Below are 17,897 nucleotides of genomic sequence, written 5' to 3'. Positions count from 1 at the left end.
ACAGGTAGCAGAGGAACAGTGTTAGGATGAACTGACTAGAGGAAACAGCACCTACAGGTAGCAGAGGAACAGTGTTAGGATGAACTGACTGGAGGAAACAGCACCTACAGGAAGCAGAGGAACAGTGTTAGGATGAACTGACTGGAGGAAACAGCACCTACAGGTAGCAGAGGAACAGTGTTAGGATGAACTGACTGGAGGAAACAGCACCTACAGGTAACAGAGGAACAGTGTTAGGATGAACTGACTGGAGGAAACAGCACCTACAGGTAGCAGAGGAACAGTGTTAGGATGAACTGACTAGAGGAAACAGCACCTACAGGTAGCAGAGGAACAGTGTTAGGATGAACTGACTGGAGGAAACAGCACCTACAGGTAGCAGAGGAACAGTGTTAGGATGAACTGACTGGAGGAAACAGCACCTACAGGTAGCAGAGGAACAGTGTTAGGAGGAACTGACTGGAGGAAACAGCACCTACAGGTAGCAGAGGAACAGTGTTAGGATGAACTGACTGGAGGAAACAGCACCTACAGGTAACAGAGGAACAGTGTTAGGATGAACTGACTGGAGGAAACAGCACCTACAGGTAGCAGAGGAACAGTGTTAGGATGAACTGACTGGAGGAAACAGCACCTACAGGTAGCAGAGGAACAGTGTTAGGATGAACTGACTGGAGGAAACAGCACCTACAGGTAACAGAGGAACAGTGTTAGGATGAACTGACTGGAGGAAACAGCACCTACAGGTGTTAGGATGAACGCTTTGAAACTGCAACAATGTTAAAGACTAAAAAACAAGTCCCTTTACAATAAACATGTTATGCTATGCAGATCACTGGCCTACAATACACAGAATAGACCACAGATTGGACTGTGTCAAAAATAACTTTCAATAACACATCTAATATTTACACTGAAAGAATGGAGAACCAACCATATGTTTTCATCTCAAATTGATCAATAAAGACCAATAATGTAAAAGTTGACTCACCTAACAGTGTGATCAGAGCGATAAACAGCTTATCCATCCTAGGGTCTGGTGGAGACTGTCTGAGAGTAGCATAGCAGAGGGGTATTTCCACTCCAGCGTAGGAGCATAGAGTTAGAAAGAGGGCCCACCCCTAGCTTCTACCATCATGGTTTCCGTTGACTTCTTCAATGATACTGCCCATGCTACAACAGGCTTTGTGTCAACAAGTGCCCTCTACCCATCTCTATGTGTAGGAGGCCGTCATCATTTCACACCTTTGCTGAACCCCTTGATGCTCGTTTAGTCACTCATGTAGGAAGCTCACACCACACCTGGGTTCAGATACTATTTGAAATCTTTCAAATACCTTGAGCGTTTGCTCTGGCCTGCCTGGAGTTCCAGATGGTTGCGGTTTGAGACCGTTCTATTGGTCCGTTTAGCCAGGGAAGCTCAATCAAGCACCAATTTAAGTATTTGAAATGATTTCAAATATTATTTGAACCCATGTCTGTTCAGACCACATACAGAATAGGTGGCGATTGGTGCTTGATGATGTCCCACTCAAGACAACTTGTTTAAGTTGCTATCTGGTTGTCTGACCCTCCATACATTCCCTTTAATACTACTTCTACTGGGGACATTGAATGGCATTGATGCACTGTCTCATCTTATCACTTGCTAAGACCAAACAGGTCATAGAGTCAGTGGAAACAGTTGTGGTTTTCTGCAGGCCTCCTACGCCTCCAGCCTCCAGCCTCCAGCCTCCAGCCCACACTGAGCAGCAGCAGAGCTGAATCAACCACAGACTCACCTAAGCATGCACTTTGCACACACACGTAGGCAGGCAGGCAAACACACACACACACACACACACACACACACACACACACACACACACACACACACACACACACACACACACACACACACACACACACACACACACACACACACACACACACACACACACACACACACACACACACACACACACACACACACACACTAAGGGTGTGTTGCAGAGGCTTAGAGGGTGTGGTTTAGATGTTGATGGTGTGGTTTAGATGTTAAGAGGGTGTAGTTTACTGGCTAACAGGTGTGGTATGGCATGTAATGTAAGAGGGTGTAGTTTAGATTGTAAGAGGGTGTGGTTTAGATGATAAGAGGATGTGGTTTAGAGGGTAAGAGGGTGTGGTTTAGATGTAAGAGGGTGTGGTTTAGAGGGTAAGAGGGTGTGGTTTAGATGGTAAGAGGGTGTGGTTTAGATGTAAGAGGGTGTGGTTTAGATGTAAGAGGGTGTGGTTTAGATGTAAGAGGGTGTGGTTTAGAGGGTAAGAGGGTGTGGTTTAGAGGGTAAGAGGGTGTGGTTTAGATGGTAAGAGGGTGTGGTTTAGAGGGTAAGAGGGTGTGGTTTAGAGGGTAAGAGCGTGTGGTTTAGAGGGTAAGAGGGTGTGGTTTAGAGGGTAAGAGCGTGTGGTTTAGAGGGTAAGAGGGTGTGGTTTAGAGGGTAAGAGGGTGTGGTTTAGAGGGTAAGAGGGTGTGGTTTAGAGGGTAAGAGGGTGTGGTTTAGAGGGCAAGAGGGTGTGGTTTCGATGGTAAGAGGGTGTGGTTTAGAGGGTAAGAGGGTGTGGTTTAGAGGGTAAGAGGGTGTGGTTTCGATGGTAAGAGGGTGTGGTTTCGATGGTAAGAGGGTGTGGTTTAGAGGGTAAGAGGGTGTGGTTTCGATGGTAAGAGGGTGTGGTTTAGAGGGTAAGAGGGTGTGGTTTAGAGGGTAAGAGGGTGTGGTTTAGAGGGTGACAGAGATGCCCAGGAGAACCACCACAGTTTCTACCTGTTTGAAGATGTTTTGAAGATGTTTGTCAGGCCCTCAGTAAACATTTCAACCACATTCTCAGTAGAGTTGAACAGTGAATCCAAGTTACACCACAGAACAATAGAACCTTTGTCAAATCAAGTTACACCACAGAACAATAGAATCTTTGTCAAACCAAGTTACACCACAGAACAATAGAATCTTTGTCAAACCAAGTTACACCACAGAACAATAGAATCTTTGTCAAACCAAGTTACACCACAGAACAATAGAAGCTTTGTCAAACCAAGTTACACCACAGAACAATAGAACCTTTGTCAAACCAAGTTACACCACAGAACAATAGAATCTTTGTCAAACCAAGTTACACCACAGAACAATAGAATCTTTGTCAAACCAAGTTACACCACAGAACAATAGAATCTTTGTCAAACCAAGTTACACCACAGAACAATAGAATCTTTGTCAAACCAAGTTACACCACAGAACAATAGAATCTTTGTCAAACCAAGTTACACCACAGAACAATAGAATCTTTGTCAAATCAAGCATTTTGTTTGACAAGGTCGGTATCACAAAGCAAAATGCAGAGGTGGATAAAGTACCTAATTGTCATACTTGAGCAAAAGTAAAGATACCTTGATAGAAAATGACTCCAGGAGAAGTGAAAGTCACCAAGTAAAATGCCACTTGAGTAAAAGTCAAAAAGTATTTGGTTTTAAAAATACTTTTTTAAGTATCAAAAGTAAAAGTATAAATATTTTAAAGTTGCTTATATTAAGCAAACCAGGAGGCACAATTTCCATTGGGGGGGGGGGGGGGGGGGTGACCTGGGTGACACTGCAACTTGGGGGGGGGGGTAACCAGGGTGACACTGCAACTTGGGGGGGGGGGGGGTGACGTGGGTGACACTGCAACTTGGGGGGGGGGGGGGGTAACCAGGGTGACACTGCAACTTGGGGGGGGTAACCAGGGTGACACTGCAACTTGGGGGGGGGGTAACCAGGGTGACACTGCAACTTGGGGGGGGGGGGGGACCTGGGTGACACTGCAACACAGAGAAATAACTTACAAACAAAGTATTTGTGTTGTGTGAGTCTGTACTGAAATACTTTACAACACTGGCAAAAAGTCACCAATGTTAATCTAATATTAACCACAGGTTTATTTAAAAAACACAGTATTGTCAAACAAATGGTTGTACATGTTCAAATGCTTCATACAAAAAGTGGATATTGGAAATTCATTGATGCATACTTTTATAAAAGCTGACGTCAGTGGATGTGTAGAAAGACAGATGACTGGTCTCTGGTCTCTCAGGGGACAGAGCAACTACAGTTGTCATGGAGAATGACTGGTCTCTGGTCTCTCAGGGGACGTAGCAACTACAGTTGTCATGGAGATGACTGGTCTCTGGTCTCTCAGGGGACGTAGCGACTACAGTTGTCATGGAGAATGACTGGTCTCTGGTCTCTCAGGGGACGTAGCAACTACAGTTGTCATGGAGATGACTGGTCTCTCAGGGGACGTAGCAACTACCTGCAACTAACTACCAGGCCTGCCTGCCTGCCTGCCTGCCTGCCTGCCTGCCTACGTGTGTGTGTGTGTGTGTGTGTGTGTGTGTGTGTGTGTGTGTGTGTGTGCCTGCCTGCCTGCGTGTGTGTGCCTGCCTGCCTGCCTACGTGTGTGTGCAAAGTGCATGCTTAGGTGAGTCTGTGGTTGAATCAGCTCTGCTGCTGCTCAGTGTGGCCTGGAGGCTGGAGGCTGGAGGCGTAGGAGGCTGGAGGCTGGAGGCGTAGGAGGCTGGAGGCTGGAGGCGTAGGAGGCCTGCAGAAAACCACAACTGTTTCCACTGACTCTATGACCTGTTTGGTCTTAGCAAGTGATAAGATGAGACAGTGCATCAATACCATTCAATGTCCCCAGTAGAAGTAGTATTAAAGGGAATGTATGGCGGGTCAGACAACCAGATAGCAACTTAAACACGTTGTCTTCAGTGGGACATCATCGAGCACCAATCGCCACCTATACTGTATGTGGTCTGAAGAGACATGGGTTCAAATACTATTTGAAATCATTTCAAATACTTAAATTGGTGCTTGATTGAGCTTGCCTGGCTAAATGGACCAATAAAATAATTGAGAATGACTGGCCTCTGGTCTCTCAGGGGACGTAGCAACTACAGTTGTCATGGAGAATGACTGGTCTCTGGTCTCTCAGGGGACGTAGCAACTACAGTTGTCATGGAGAATGACTGGCCTCTGGTCTCTCAGGGGACGTAGCAACTACAGTTGTCATGGAGAATGACTGGTCTCTGGTCTCTCAGGGGACAGAGCAACTACAGTTATGTCATAGAGAATGACTGGTCTCTGGTCTCTCAGGGGACAGAGCAACTACAGTTAGGTCATAGAGAATGACTGGTCTCTGGTCTCTCAGGGGACAGAGCAACTACAGTTATGTCATAGAGAATGACTGGTCTCTGGTTATTTTCCTTCATCTTCCCACAGGATCCTGATTTTAATTAAAACAACAAAACACAACATGTAAAACTGGAAGTCCCAGCCATCGTACTGGTTGATGAGTTAAAACACAACATGTAAAACTGGAAGTCCCAGCCATCGTACTGGTTGATGAGTTAAAACACAACATGTAAAACTGGAAGTCCCAGTCATCGTACTGGTTGATGAGGTAAAACACAACATGTAAAACTGGAAGTCACAGTCATCGTACTGGTTGATGAGTTAAAACACAACATGTAAAACTGGAAGTCCCAGCCATCGTACTGGTTGATGAGTTAAAACACAACATGTAAAACTGGAAGTCCCTGCCATCGTACTGGTTGATGAGTTAAAACACAACATGTAAACCTGGAGGTCCCAGCCATCGTACTGGTTGATGAGTTAAAACACAACATGTAAAACTGGAAGTCACAGCCATCGTACTGGTTGATGAGTTAAAACACAACATGTAAAACTGGAAGTCCCAGCCATCGTACTGGTTGATGAGTTAAAACACAACATGTAAAACTGGAAGTCACAGCCATCGTACTGGTTGATGAGTTAAAACACAAACTGATATGAGTAGCAGGCTAGTCCCACACACCATGTATTTTTCAGAACCAGAAGACAGCAGGAATGAGGAGCAGAGACAGAGTTCTGGAGACCAACACCAGGACCCAGATCAGACCACAGTCAGGAAGACAGCAGGAATGAGGAGCAGAGACAGAGTTCTGGAGACCAACACCAGGACCCAGATCAGACCACAGTCAGGAAGACAGCAGGAATGAGGAGCAGAGACAGAGCTCTGGAGACCAACACCAGGACCCAGATCAGACCACAGTCAGGAAGACAGCAGGAATGAGGAGCAGAGACAGAGCTCTGGAGACCAACACCAGGACCCAGATCAGACCACAGTCAGGAAGACAGCAGGAATGAGGAGCAGAGACAGAGCTCTGGAGACCAACACCAGGACCCAGATCAGACCACAGTCAGGAAGACAGCAGGAATGAGGAGCAGAGACAGAGCTCTGGAGACCAACACCAGGACCCAGATCAGACCACAGTCAGGAAGACAGCAGGAATGAGGAGCAGAGACAGAGCTCTGGAGACCAACACCAGGACCCAGATCAGACCACAGTCAGGAAGACAGCAGGAATGAGGAGCAGAGACAGAGTTCTGGAGACCAATACCAGGACCCAGATCAGACCACAGTCAGGAAGACAGCAGGAATGAGGAGCAGAGACAGAGCTCTGGAGACCAACACCAGGACCCAGATCAGACCACAGTCAGGAAGACAGCAGGAATGAGGAGCAGAGACAGAGCTCTGGAGACCAACACCAGGACCCAGATCAGACCAGTCAGGAAGACAGCAGGAATGAGGAGCAGAGACAGAGTTCTGGAGACCAACACCAGGACCCAGATCAGACCACAGTCAGGAAGACAGCAGGAATGAGGAGCAGAGACAGAGCTCTGGAGACCAACACCAGGACCCAGATCAGACCACAGTCAGGAAGACAGCAGGAATGAGGAGCAGAGACAGAGTTCTGGAGACCAACACCAGGACCCAGATCAGACCACAGTCAGGAAGACAGCAGGAATGAGGAGCAGAGACAGAGCTCTGGAGACCAACACCAGGACCCAGATCAGACCACAGTCAGGAAGACAGCAGGAATGAGGAGCAGAGACAGAGCTCTGGAGACCAACACCAGGACCCAGATCAGACCACAGTCAGGAAGACAGCAGGAATGAGCAGCAGAGACAGAGTTCTGGAGACCAATACCAGGACCCAGATCAGACCACAGTCAGGAAGACAGCAGGAATGAGCAGCAGAGACAGAGTTCTGGAGACCAACACCAGGACCCAGATCAGCTCAGGTGAAGAGCGTTGGGCCGGTAACTGAATGGTTGCTGGTTCGGATCCCTGAGCCCACTAGGTGGTGGACTCCAGAGCAAATGGATTTTCTATTTTACATTCAGCTACTGATGTATATGGTGAATATACCTGTAATAAATATATGTTTTTAATCAAAGATTATATTGTTCTGTGGTATAATTAACTTGACTTCATTGTGTAACTCTTTTGAGAATGTGGTTGAAAGCTTTACTGAGCTACTTTTAGTTAACTTTAACCGAAGGCAAGGTGTTTGTTTGAAACCATGGAAACTGCTGTTGTTCTGTACAGCATCTCTGTCTTCCTCTAAAGCCACACCCTTTCAGCATCCATACCGCCCCCATTTTCCTCCAAAACACACCTCTTAGTATCTAAATCACACCCCCTTAATGTTCAAAAGACACCGCTTTGCCTCAAGACACACCCCTAGCCACTTAGCCACACGCTCAAATAGAAACCTCTGAAAGGTTGCTGGAGCATTTGTCTACCGGAATAGCATGACCATGTCTTCCTCTCAAGCCACACCCTCTGGGCATCCAAGACACACCCTGTTTATATCTAGCCACACCCTCCACACCCCTTAACACCAACCTCTCTGAAAGGTTGCAAGACTGATGGGCATGACCTGGAAGTGGAAGAGAACATAGGACAAGCAGTGAAATAATATATTTTTTAAATTAAATCTAATGAAATCAATGTTTATTCAGTGTGAAATTAAAACATCAATACACTATAAAAAATGATTCCAATGAAATAACAACAGTTACATTTAAAACTATAACAAGAGCTATTTAATCATATTCCCTGAGTTTATCCCAAAAGCGCCAACAGGTGTCAATTTTGACCCCAAAGGGTAAAAAAATGTCCGAAATTCGAACCCATTTTTTTTTTATCCTTCTAAAATTGTAGAACTTTGTCAAGCACCTAGTTAACGACAAACACAATTTACCTGATGATTTCTGTGTTATTATGGAGGAATGGAAAACAATCTCTCTTTTGTCTACTAGTGGTGCAGCTAATCTTTTTAGCACAGTTTTCTTCTTCTTCAGACGAAGAAGAAAATCAACTCTATTGTACAGTTTGTGATAAAAGCACCACATTTGGTACAGAGGTACTGGTGACTGCCAAAATAATGGAAACATTTGAGTAAATGAGGAATACGAAGTCTACTGAAAGCATTGACTACTGAATGGTTCGAGGAGCATAAAAACTATTTAAATCATATACGCCCTATTAAAACACTTTGTGTTGGTGTTTCCTTTATTCTGGCGCACATAACGCCTATATCGGTGGCCATATTAGGTCGTACCGGTGTGTCAGCCTTTGAGTACTACAGAAACACAAAATGTTGAATGAATAACAGACAAATGTTCATAACAAGTGACTAGGGATGAAATTGATCAAAATATATGTTCTAAACATGAAAAACATACAAAAACGTATATTTTGAAACATCAAATTAGACTAGAAATGTGATTTTAAAAAAGGGCTTATTTTGGGGGAATTGAAACCATTTACTTGTGTTACAACAGGTTCATTCAATACAAAGTGTAGGTGCTTGACGTCCCTTTGCAATAATTACTAATTTGGGGTCCAAAATGACCCCCCGCTTTTATGCCCCTAAAATCTTGAAACGTTTTAGGGTTAAAAACAACACTTGAAAAATGGAATCCGCATCAGGGGAAACAGCGCCACTGTCCGCACGTTTGTTATTGTTTATTGTTTAGTGGAGGAAAGGTAGGTGAGTTACGTTGAGCAGCGTGAACAAAATGCAGTACATATTCTGCTGTTCCATCGCACGTACAATGACGTCACAGGGAAAAAAATGTGTTTGTTGTTTACAGTAACTTCTTTGTTGTTGTAATATTACATGTGGTGGGTTCACCATTAAGGATTCCACCTTTAAAAATCCATAATGTTATCATTATTATAAACCAAAAACCAAAAGGGTACAGACAAATGTAAAAAAACACAAAAATAACTTTTTTTAAGGACTCATATAAAAACATCAGGTCTCATTTTCATGCATTGAGAGAGATATTGGAAATGTAAAATATTCCAGAGAAAAATAAAGTATTAAAAACTTTGTCCTCACAACTAATGCTGTAATGTGTGTATAGGTCTATCTAACTCTGACCTATCATATGATGGATGGTATTGATGGCTGGTATAGGTCTCACACTCTGATGGTATTGATGGATAGTATAGGTCTCACTCTGCTGGTATTGATGGCTGGTATAGGTCTCACACTGCTGGTATTGATGGATGGTATAGGTCTCACACTCTGCTGGTATTGATGGCTGGTATAGGTCTCACACTCTGCTCGTATTGATGGCTGGTATAGGTCTCACTCTGCTGGTATTGATGGATGGTATAGGTCTCACACTCTGCTGGTATTGATGGCTTGTATAGGTCACACTCTGCTGGTATTGATGGATGGTATAGGTCTCACACTCTGCTGGTATTGATGGATGGTATAGGTCTCACACTCTGCTGGTATTGATGGATGGTATAGGTCTCACTCTGCTGGTATTGATGGAAGGTATAGGTCTCACACTCTGCTGGTATTGATGGCTGGTATAGGTCTCACACTCTGCTGGTATTGATGGATGGTATAGGTCTCACACTCTGCTGGTATTGATGGATGGTATAGGTCTCACACTCTGCTGGTATTGATGGCGGGTATAGGTATCATTCTGCTGGTATTGATGGCTGGTATAGGTCTCACACTCTGCTGGTATTGATGGATGGTATAGGTCTCACACTCTGCTGGTATCGATGGCTGGTATAGGTCTCACTCTGCTGGTATTGATGGATGGTATAGGTCTCACACTCTGCTGGTATTGATGGCTGGTCAAGATCACACTCTGCTGGTATGGATGGATGGTATAGGTCTCACACTCTGCTGGTATTGATGGATGGTATAGGTCTCACACTCTGCTGGTATTGATGGCTGAGTAGGTACTGAAGTCAGAGTTCTGTACTCTCTTCTTCTTCTTTGGTCTCCTCTGTCCCTGACGGATATCCAATGAGGCGTAACACAGATCTCCTTCCTCCTGAGAGAGAGAGATTTTATAAATAATATGTTACTGTAAAAGTCACCTTGTCCGAGAGAGATTTACACAGTTATCAAAACGTTACGCCAGGGTAAGCCTACACGAAACACAACATCTTATTTTATGTGTTTGTAAAATTCCCTATAGGAAAAATTAATGGTGGAAAAACGATTGGAACCATTTCCCTGTTTGACCACTAGGTTTTATGGGTATTAGGACACCTCCTCTGTGGGGCTCAATAACACTGGATTACAAACAAATGTGGACTACAAAACAAGATACCATGCCTGTTATAGAACTACAACACCCATTTTGACTGTTCATATACAGTACCTCTCTGCTGTCACTTCCCCTGGTGGTGGTCCTGATCGGAGAAACCTGAGTCTCAGTTGGAGCTGCAGAGGAGAGATTGGCATTATTCAAACTAACTACTTAAAAGGACACATACTAACTTTAATGGCTTTATTTTAAAAACGAAACGTAACGCAATGTTAAATCTTGGCGCTGGTGGTAGCGTTATATTTTCCTGCGTTTATCAGAAATATTTTTGCTATTTTCACAACCGCAATAACTGGCAGTGGCGCAAAAGGGCTGGGTTTTGATGAATAAACATGTTGTGGGTGTGTCCAGGCCTGGTCACTTACTGGCCAATCAAAAAGTGCTCCATGGCTAAATATGTGGTTTCTTCAAGTTGTGTATTTACAGCCTTTTATGTATTCAGTTGTCATCAACTACAATTCCAATGTCAGTCCTTTACAGCGTAGTTCATTAAATAGCCTGCTCTATATTTTTATTTATTTAACTAGGCAAGTCAATATCATTATATTATTTAACTAGGCAAGTCAGTTAAGAACAAATTCTTATTTTACAATGACTGCCTACACCAGCCAAAACCCGGAAGACGCTGGGCCAATTGTGCGCCGCCCTACGCGACTCCCATTCACAGCCAGTTGTGATGCAGCCTGGATTCGAACTACAGGGACTGTAGTGACGCCTCTTGCACCGAACTGCAGTGCCTTTAGACCGCTGCGCCACCCGGGAGGCCAAATGTGTTGAACTTTGTTCTAAATTCATCACTTTTAATACGGAAATACATTGTTAAAACATCGACTATAGCATTCACACTGATATAGGGGGCTAGGCCTACTGATAAAATGACGTAGTCAATAATCTAGATTCAATTCACTAAGCCATTGATAAAAACAGCGTATAATTCTAATCAAATTCTAACAGAAATTAAACAGCAACTTGTTATACACAAGCTATTTCTAAATACAGTTACAGGAACCATAATTGCTCCTCGTAAAGTAATGTCTCATAAACATCATGGAACCATGCAACAGATCACATTTGCACTTCTTCCACTGTGTTTACACACGTAGGTCTATATGTCTTTACGCGTAACATTCATAACGCATATTCTCCAAAAAGTCCGCAGTCTAAATGGCATTAGGCTATTCGGAAGACTGAATAGATTGGAGGAGCGAGCTTGTCTTTGGTTATCGGACGAGGGGCGCTCTTTTAAAACGGGGATGGATAGTCTACTTTAACAAGTGAAAAAAGCAGGTATTTGAATTGTGACGGCAAAAACCTCCAAAATATTTCAAAGCACTCTCAGTAAACCATTTAAACCCCCTTTTTTCATAGGCTACTTTTGGCTAATTGCCAGGATAAAAAGAGGCACTTACGCGACGCTGCTAAACCAGCCTTGATTAAGGGGAGGGGAGCTTGTTGTTTTAATAAAATTCAACTAATTGGGGGGGAAACTATTTTTGCATGTTTTAAAGTTTCTAAATATGAGATTCACTGAAACAAAAGACCCATCTCCTCCTCCATGGGCACTGAGCCTCGCTCTCCGAGGACGACGTCACAAACGTCTTTTATCAGTTCAGCGGTATTACAGGACGCTTTCTCAGCGCATGCGCAGAACAGCTGACAGGAATATTCATATTCAAGGTTGAATTAAAATCCATCACATCAACAAACTGAATGAGTTCATGCTATAAAAGAGTGAAAGAGCACATACTGCTATGAATAATGAAGTTAGTTTACCTGTTGTTCTGCAGAAGGATTAGACACAGGCGGAGGAGAGGAGAGAGGAGAGGAGAGCAGACACAGGACACAGACTGAACAGCAACATCCAACACAGACCACAGTCTACATCAGGGGAGGAGGGCTCAGTAGGACTGGTGTCTGGACAAAACATTAAACACAAACAGAACTACACTCTTAGAAACAATAAAGGCCTCCTCAAAGATATATTGATAGTCATGACTCTTGGTTGTTTAAACATGAATTTGAGGAGACATTTTATGCACTTGATCAACCTCAAATTATTAATTCAAAATAAGATACATTTACTTTGGTGTTCCTCACAACTCAACATCCTCTCATTCAAGGAACCCAGACACACCAATACTAATACAATATTAATAATACTAAAGATACAGCCAGAAGATAAAGACAGAATATTAACTGTTCTTACCAAGTAAAATCCTAGTGGTGATGTTTCCATAGTGGTACAACTCTTTCCATATAATTCCTCCTTTACCTCCATCATCCACTACCTTGTTCTCCGTTGTCCCACAGTAGTAGAGTCCCAGGTCAGACTCAGTGATGTTCTCAATCAGTAGATCATAGGACTTGTTAGAGGGGTTCCATAACACATTATATCCAGGGAAACGGTTGTTACTTAAAAACCTAGTTGAAATAACTAGAGGAGGCTGGTACTTGTGAGAACAGTTCCTATACCACATAATGTAAACTCCACTAGTTCTGCTACAGTCACAGTAGAGAGTGATGTTGTCTCCTGGTCTGACTCTCAGCTCCACCTCTGCTGCAGAGATCCCATCCTGACTGGAGGAAACAGCACCTACAGGAAGCAGAGGAACAGTGTTAGGATGAACTGACTGGAGGAAACAGCACCTACAGGTAGCAGAGGAACAGTGTCAGGATGTATCACAGAATGTCACCTTGACATCATAAACTTCTCCACATGAAAATATAAACCTCATGTCTTTACCACAGTCATCACAATATCACAATAATAAGATAACAAATCTGTTCAACCATAAAACCACATCAATAAATCATCTGTCATCCAGCTGTAAGGCCCAGTAAAAAAGTTACTCACATAAGAATGCAATCAGAGTGACGCACAGCCTGTCCATCTGGTGGTCTGATGGTCTGATGGTGACTGTCAGAGAGTAGCTGGGTCTTTGAGTAACAAGGTCTTTGCTGCGTATTTCCGTGTTCATGACTAGATGTACTTTACCATGAAAGGACATACGAGCAGCGATTGGTTCGATCGAGTGGAAAGTTTTCAGCTCGTGGTCCTTTTCTCAGAAACCCATGTTGTGACAGGAAGAGGAGGGTCTAGCATCGAGGTAAACAGGTTTCACACCAACGTGACGTCAATGGAAAATATTCATCTTTGAGGTGTTCTCTGTTCTGTAGATAGCAACACCTAACTAGCAGCACCTGGTCAAGTCAACCTACTGCAACATAATGAAACACAACGTGAAGAACCAAACACTCATTCTGGTGTCACATTTGACCCTTGAAGGAAAAGACTCTTGAGACAGAGACCTAAGGTTGGCGTCTGTACCTGTATCCTGCCAGTATTAATGTTTGATTTATGAAATGATGAACATCCAGTAATCATAACATTTAAAACCTGATCTGCATGAACTATTTCAGGAATCCCAAAATGTAGTATTTATCCAGCAAAAATCTAGGCCTTTCCAATCTTGGACACCCTGAATTAAAGTCAGCCAGAAACTACAAGCAGAAACTACAATATCCATGATGCTCTGGAGAGGATGTGATGGTAAAGTTGTAGTTTAACAGCTATGCCAATTGTAGTTCTTAATCTGTTTTTGTTCAGGATTTGTGTGAAAACAAATAGGACATAGACAGAGAGAGAAATGCACTCAGTGTGAAATGTGAGTTCATCATCAGGAGAATAGCAGCACCACGGATGAACAACTACTTATAACTTGTATGTCCTCTCTTCCTCAGGCCAAACGGTAGACAGAAAGACAGACAAACAGCAGCATGGCAACGGTAGTCAAACAGCAGCATGGCAACGGTAGACAAACAGCAGCATGGCAACAGTAGACAAACAGCAGCATGGCAACGGTAGTCAAACAGCAGCATGGCAACGGTAGACAAACAGCAGCATGGCAAAAGCAACAGGAAGTGTGGGTTTCCTGTATACTGAGTGTGTCTTCTCAGCCAATCAGTGACTAGCTCTTATATGCGTACTGTAATGTCAACATCATAATATCAGATTTATCAACATTAGTAGTGGTCAATGTATGTTTATGTTTACATGTGTTTATATATATATATGTGTGTGTATATGGGAGTGTGTCCATACGATTATATATCATATATAGTCCTTTGTGTGTGGTTGTGGTTTACTCAGCTAGTGCTGCTGCTCTGTAGGTGAGGGGTTAAGGGGGGCCTGGGTTTCAGGTCTGAGGAGCAGTGTGAGAGTAGCTGGGTCTGTCAGTAACAGTATCAGAGTAGCTGGGTCTGTCAGTAACAGTATCAGAGTAGCTGGGTCTGTCAGTAACAGTATCAGAGTAGCTGGGTCTGTCAGTAACAGTATCAGAGTAGCTGGGTCTGTCAGTAACAGTATCAGAGTAGCTGGGTCTGTCAGTAACAGTATCAGAGTAGCTGGGTCTGTCAGTAACAGTATCAGAGTAGCTGGGTCTGTCAGTAACAGTATCAGAGTAGCTGGGTCTGTCAGTAACCGTATCAGAGTAGCTGGGTCTGTCAGTAACAGTATCAGAGTAGCTGGGTCAGTCAGTAACAGTATCAGAGTAGCTGGGTCTGTCAGTAACAGTATCAGAGTAGCTGGGTCTGTCAGTAACAGTATCAGAGTAGCTGGGTCTGTCAGTAACAGTATCAGAGTAGCTGGGTCTGTCAGTAACAGTATCAGAGTAGCTGGGTCTGTCAGTAACAGTATCAGAGTAGCTGGGTCTGTCAGTAACAGTATCAGAGTAGCTGGGTCTGTCAGTAACAGTACCAGAGTAGCTGGGTCTGTCAGTAACAGTATCAGAGTAGCTGGGTCTGTCAGTAACAGTATCAGAGTAGCTGGGTCTGTCAGTAACAGTATCAGAGTAGCTGGGTCTGTCAGTAACAGTATCAGAGTAGCTGGGTCTGTCAGTAACAGTGTCAGAGTAGCTGGGTCTGTCAGTAACAGTATCAGAGTAGCTGGGTCTGTCAGTAACAGTACCAGAGTAGCTGGGTCTGTCAGTAACAGTATCAGAGTAGCTGGGTCTGACAGTAACAGTATCAGAGTAGCTGGGTCTGTCAGTAACAGTGTCAGAGTAGCTGGGTCTGTCAGTAACAGTATCAGAGTAGCTGGGTCTGTCAGTAACAGTACCAGAGTAGCTGGGTCTGTCAGTAACAGTATCAAAGTAGCTGGGTCTGTCAGTAACAGTATCAGAGTAGCTGGGTCTGTCAGTAACAGTGTCAGAGTAGCTGGGTCTGTCAGTAACAGTATCAGAGTAGCTGGGTCTGTCAGTAACAGTATCAGAGTAGCTGGGTCTGTCAGTAACAGTATCAGAGTAGCTGGGTCTGTCAGTAACAGTATCAGAGTAGTTGGGTCTGTCAGTAACAGTATCAGAGTAGCTGGGTCTGTCAGTAACAGTACCAGAGTAGCTGGGTCTGTCAGTAACAGTGTCAGAGTAGCTGGGTCTGTCAGTAACAGTGTCAGAGTAGCTGGGTCTGTCAGTAACAGTATCAGAGTAGCTGGGTCTGTCAGTAACAGTGTCAGAGTAGCTGGGTCTGTCAGTAACAGTACCAGAGTAGCTGGGTCTGTCAGTAACAGTATCAGAGTAGCTGGGTCTGTCAGTAACAGTATCAGAGTAGCTGGGTCAGTCAGTAACAGTATCAGAGTAGCTGGGTCTGTCAGTAACAGTATCAGAGTAGCTGGGTCTGTCAGTAACAGTATCAGAGTAGCTGGGTCTGTCAGTAACAGTATCAGAGTAGCTGGGTCTGTCAGTAACAGTATCAGAGTAGCTGGGTCTGTCAGTAACAGTATCAGAGTAGCTGGGTCTGTCAGTAACAGTATCAGAGTAGCTGGGTCTGTCAGTAACAGTACCAGAGTAGCTGGGTCTGTCAGTAACAGTATCAGAGTAGCTGGGTCTGTCAGTAACAGTATCAGAGTAGCTGGGTCTGTCAGTAACAGTATCAGAGTAGCTGGGTCTGTCAGTAACAGTATCAGAGTAGCTGGGTCTGTCAGTAACAGTGTCAGAGTAGCTGGGTCTGTCAGTAACAGTACCAGAGTAGCTGGGTCTGTCAGTAACAGTATCAAAGTAGCTGGGTCTGTCAGTAACAGTATCAGAGTAGCTGGGTCTGTCAGTAACAGTGTCAGAGTAGCTGGGTCTGTCAGTAACAGTATCAGAGTAGCTGGGTCTGTCAGTAACAGTATCAGAGTAGCTGGGTCTGTCAGTAACAGTATCAGAGTAGCTGGGTCTGTCAGTAACAGTATCAGAGTAGTTGGGTCTGTCAGTAACAGTATCAGAGTAGCTGGGTCTGTCAGTAACAGTACCAGAGTAGCTGGGTCTGTCAGTAACAGTGTCAGAGTAGCTGGGTCTGTCAGTAACAGTGTCAGAGTAGCTGGGTCTGTCAGTAACAGTATCAGAGTAGCTGGGTCTGTCAGTAACAGTGTCAGAGTAGCTGGGTCTGTCAGTAACAGTACCAGAGTAGCTGGGTCTGTCAGTAACAGTATCAGAGTAGCTGGGTCTGTCAGTAACAGTATCAGAGTAGCTGGGTCAGTCAGTAACAGTATCAGAGTAGCTGGGTCTGTCAGTAACAGTATCAGAGTAGCTGGGTCTGTCAGTAACAGTATCAGAGTAGCTGGGTCTGTCAGTAACAGTATCAGAGTAGCTGGGTCTGTCAGTAACAGTATCAGAGTAGCTGGGTCTGTCAGTAACAGTATCAGAGTAGCTGGGTCTGTCAGTAACAGTATCAGAGTAGCTGGGTCTGTCAGTAACAGTACCAGAGTAGCTGGGTCTGTCAGTAACAGTATCAGAGTAGCTGGGTCTGTCAGTAACAGTATCAGAGTAGCTGGGTCTGTCAGTAACAGTATCAGAGTAGCTGGGTCTGTCAGTAACAGTATCAGAGTAGCTGGGTCTGTCAGTAACAGTGTCAGAGTAGCTGGGTCTGTCAGTAACAGTATCAGAGTAGCTGGGTCTGTCAGTAACAGTACCAGAGTAGCTGGGTCTGTCAGTAACAGTATCAGAGTAGCTGGGTCTGACAGTAACAGTATCAGAGTAGCTGGGTCTGTCAGTAACAGTGTCAGAGTAGCTGGGTCTGTCAGTAACAGTATCAGAGTAGCTGGGTCTGTCAGTAACAGTACCAGAGTAGCTGGGTCTGTCAGTAACAGTATCAAAGTAGCTGGGTCTGTCAGTAACAGTATCAGAGTAGCTGGGTCTGTCAGTAACAGTGTCAGAGTAGCTGGGTCTGTCAGTAACAGTATCAGAGTAGCTGGGTCTGTCAGTAACAGTATCAGAGTAGCTGGGTCTGTCAGTAACAGTATCAGAGTAGCTGGGTCTGTCAGTAACAGTATCAGAGTAGTTGGGTCTGTCAGTAACAGTATCAGAGTAGCTGGGTCTGTCAGTAACAGTACCAGAGTAGCTGGGTCTGTCAGTAACA

At 44.3% G+C, this 17,897-nt stretch overlaps 1 long non-coding RNA gene across 1 annotated transcript; it reads right to left on the bottom strand.

Annotated features, from left to right (window-relative positions):
- Window positions 1–9,170: 9,170 nt before the first annotated feature.
- LOC139577896 (uncharacterized) lies at window positions 9,171–12,147 on the bottom strand. Its single transcript, XR_011675461.1, has 3 exons — window positions 11,915–12,147; window positions 10,560–10,621; window positions 9,171–10,226 (listed from the first exon to the last, which is right to left on the bottom strand). It is a non-coding gene; the product is annotated as an uncharacterized lncRNA (long non-coding RNA).
- Between the last annotated feature and the right edge of the window lie 5,750 nt (window positions 12,148–17,897).

The sequence above is a fragment of the Salvelinus alpinus genome, chromosome 6, assembly GCF_045679555.1.
Source record: "Salvelinus alpinus chromosome 6, SLU_Salpinus.1, whole genome shotgun sequence".
NCBI classification, from domain to species: domain Eukaryota; kingdom Metazoa; phylum Chordata; class Actinopteri; order Salmoniformes; family Salmonidae; genus Salvelinus; species Salvelinus alpinus.
This window is presented reverse-complemented; position numbering and strand designations above follow the sequence as displayed.